The sequence below is a fragment of the Paroedura picta genome, chromosome 8 (assembly GCF_049243985.1).
Source record: "Paroedura picta isolate Pp20150507F chromosome 8, Ppicta_v3.0, whole genome shotgun sequence".
Taxonomy (NCBI): domain Eukaryota; kingdom Metazoa; phylum Chordata; class Lepidosauria; order Squamata; family Gekkonidae; genus Paroedura; species Paroedura picta.
Genome location: NC_135376.1, coordinates 62007664 through 62011606, shown reverse-complemented (window position 1 = coordinate 62011606; position 3943 = coordinate 62007664). Strand labels below are relative to the sequence as shown.

Genomic DNA, 3943 nt, shown 5'->3' with positions numbered 1-3943 from the left:
ATTGCTGTGGGACTGCAAAGCTACATGCCCTCCATAAAAATAAAATGTTCTCTTAAAAGAAGCAGTCAGAGACAGGGTGCACGGCAAAAACTTTCCTATAGAATAGCCGAGGGTTGGACCTGACTGAATGGATAACATCATCAACATCATCATCATCATTGTGCTCGTTAATTTTATGATCAGGCAACCGAAACACATTCCTTTCTGTGCTTTCTGGTGATGGGGTATGAACAGGGTAGGGGGCCATGTGGTAAAGCTGTCCTCTCCTTATTAGCTTGGCGTCCGTGCTCTGTGTTTTAAATTTTTACTGTGAACACACAATTTCTACTGATACTACACTTGATCTTAGCCAAAAGGCCGAGAAGCGATGAACACACAATTGGGGTCCATTTACCATGGCCAGCCTATCAAAAATGTACCTGAAAATAAAGAGAGACCATTATGAGAATCCTAAAAAGAGAACTAAGGGGGGGGGGATGTTTCATTGTTGTGGCGTGATCCCGCAAAATGTTAGTTTTTTAAAAAAGATGTTTTGGTGTTGTAGCGTTTCCCCTCAGCAGTGCCACAGTGCACTTAAAAAAAAAGGGGGGGTTGGGGGGGAAGTTTGAGTCCACGAAACAACTGCTGTGATGGGATTGGTGGCTTGCTTTGATTGACAAGCTGAGGAGCAGGGGGAGAAGTGTGGGTTGTTCTCCCTTGCTGCCTCGTTGGGAGGCAAAAAGCTGCGATGAGGCAGCGGGAAAATGAGGGAGGGGTCTCCTGTCAGGAAGCTTGCCAGTGTGTGGCTTCCAACTGCGCATTTGCAAGCAGGGGGGGGGAAAGAGTTTTACTCTTCCATATGGAATCAGTCCTAATCTCTTTCTCTGTACCATTTACTTGTTCTAACTCTACCCTTTCCATATACTTGTTCTAACTCTGCTCTTTGCTCTATGGTGGGAAGGGATAGAGGCATTAATACCCTCCTTCCACAAATTCCTGCTTATTATCAGGTGATTTTCAGTCCTGAAGAGTTACACTGTATTAAGCTCACTGACTTCAAAGGACTTAGGAGTGTGTAGCCCTGTGCAAGATTGCACAGATCAGGAAAAGGGTAGGTTAAAACCTTCTACCATTTGTACTGCTGCCTCCCCCAGCTGTACTCCCCTTGCCCCCATTTCCCCTGCAGCATTTAGTAGATAAATAAATAAAAATCATGAGATCAGCCACAGATTTTCCAGCATCCTGTGAAATTGATTTTAAGGAAACCAAAGCAGCATCGACAGCCCATGGTTGCTAAAGGTTTCATGAATTCCTTTAATGCTTTCAGGAGTCATGTGGAAGTTCTAAAGCATATATAAACACTGTATTTTTTATAAGTACAGTATTCTTAGGTAGTGCAATTTCCTTCATGTCTGAAGGAAGCTATTATTGTAGACATCCAAAAAGCATTCTAAAAAACAACAAGAATGGAGAAATTTTAAAGATTAAAATGTTGAGGAAATAAACACATTAGTCTCAACCATATTTGTACTCTACAGCTAATTCAAACAGACAGGCAGTTATCTTCTAGAGAGTAAACATGTATGAAATCTGATCAGCTCTCCGTTGTACATGGACTAAATTATGCAAAGCTTTGCAATCTGATAGACTCTTATGTGGTTTGCTCACCTCCCCTGAACAAAGTAATAGACAGGGTTTTAGTATTTTGTGATGCATTTTGATATCTTTACTATGAAATTCAAGGACCTTACATTAGACAGAACCAGAAAGAAATTTAATCAGCGCCAAATTATATAGTTCATTATGGTAATTCTTCATCATATCATCTAATTACAATATCAAAAGCATAAGTATACTATGGAAGAGATCTGGTCTGAGGGACAAAGAGTATTCTTCAGTCCAGTGATAGAAAACTGAAAGTGCTAAGGATTCATGTTCCCTTAGAGTGCTTTACAATCCCTTAAATAATGAAAATGTTTTTTTTTGGGGGGGGGGTGGCAGAATCAGATCCAGAGGCCATGCTAGAGCGGTTATAGGAATAAAGGGAGGAAAAGATCTTCCTGAATAATAAAAACCCCTTGCTCCTATCTGATGGTACCCCTGTATGCTGCTTATCAATATTTCAGCTTCATGAGACATGTGATAGTCTTGACACGTTGAATCTGGGGCAAGCCCTGGGCTGTATGCCTTGTGAGTAGCTGGTTGGCTACCAAGTGAAACAGGATGCTGGATTAGATAGGTCAGTGGGATGATCTATCAAGTCTCTTCTTACATTTTCATATTTTCTCTCTGCAAGGCTGCTGCTTTTTGGAGAGACATATCTAACCTTTTCCCCTAATAATTTTATGGAAAATGGAAATATTACAAAATTTCGTGTTTTATAATTTACTGTTAGGATGGATACTTTTCCAGCTGTACAGTGCTTAAGCTGCCTGCTTAACAAATGTAGAATATTGGGGGGGGGGGGGGGGTTGCACTGTTATCATTCAACAATCATAGTTCATCATTGAATCACTGTATAAGTCCCTCAGCTTTAAAACCATCCTTTAATGGGGAGGACAAATAATACTTAAAGGAGAAGGCATTATTTCATAAAACCTGTGTTATGTTAGAAAATATATTCCTATTTCGAAAACAAAGTTAAATGTAGCACAAAGCAAGGAATCATTGCAGGTGGGAGATGGCAAACTCTTCTGGGTCAGGAGTCCAAGCTGAATTACAAGAGCATATTATTTCCTCCACTGCAGCTGTCAAGTAAGCCTCTCGATCAAAATGTCTTGGAGCAGATCATGATTGCACCATGATGACGGTTGCCTTGCAAGGGAGAAAATAATCACTCATCCAGTAAAAAGAAGTCTTGTCACCTGTCTTTACTCACAAATGTTACTTCACCTTGAGCATATGTTGTTATAGGAAAGGTGCTCCTAGCTCCTTCACAATGATTTTAAAAGGATCGCAGTATGACTTAAAAGTTGCAAAAGGGAAAAGAGTTGCCCTTACCTAGTAATTTCATTTCTTATGGTTGCTTGAACCGATGCGCATCCCATCTCCTTTCAAAGGTTGCTGTGCTCATTTCAAGGGAGGCAACATATCCACAATATATGCCTATTCTTTGCACAGGTGGACCTGCTGCTTCTATTGTAATGGATGAGTTGGACAGCCTGAGCAAGAGCTCAAAGGAAACAGTAAGCTTTGCATTGCCTATGCTATCCTTGGTTTTCCATGGGGGTTCCACGAGTATTGTTTAAAGAAGAGGAGCCACCTCTAGATCCCACTTCATCACGTGGAATAATCATCTGGCCATCTCTAAATCCCACTTCACACCCCACTTCACTCATCTGATATGAGAGAGATGGCTAGACGATTATCGAATTATGTTTGTATCTGTTGGAGGTAAAAAGTATCAAAAGAGAAATCTGGTCTGCTTAATTGTGTAGCAGAATCCTAGGCAAATCATGAAAAACAATATCTTCCTCACTGTGCTGTTTTTGTAGGGATATTTGCTACACAGCTTTGGGTTTGCTCATGCACCACTGATGCAGAGAATGTATTATTGAAATTAGGACTAATTCTGTCAAGGAAGAGAAGATAAAAGGCACCAAGTGTTTATTTTGCATGCCAATGCATGACTGTGAATGTAGACTGCAGTCCTGTACACCATTTGGCGGTATACATCTCACTGAGGGCAGAGGGGTTTAAAGCAGCCTAAATGTGCAGAAGAATACAGCCTTAGTCCCCGGCTGCTTAGAAGCCTTCTGAGGGTTATCTTTTAACAACCCACTTATTCATTTAGCAAATTATGCATAATATTTAAGAACTAATATATCTCTTGGCATATTGCCAAGGTAAGACGGCAAACTAACAAAAGAGTTGCCCTTGATTGCTTATATTGCATATTGGGTGAATTTCAGCTCCTTGGTTTAGATCTTTGTGAGAAGGAAGCCTATTTGAATAATTTAAAGTG

General features: G+C 40.5%; 1 pseudogene; it reads right to left on the bottom strand.

Moving 5' to 3' along the window:
- Window positions 1-275: 275 nt before the first annotated feature.
- LOC143844095 (U2 spliceosomal RNA) lies at window positions 276-369 on the bottom strand (annotated as a pseudogene).
- Window positions 370-3943: the final 3574 nt, after the last annotated feature.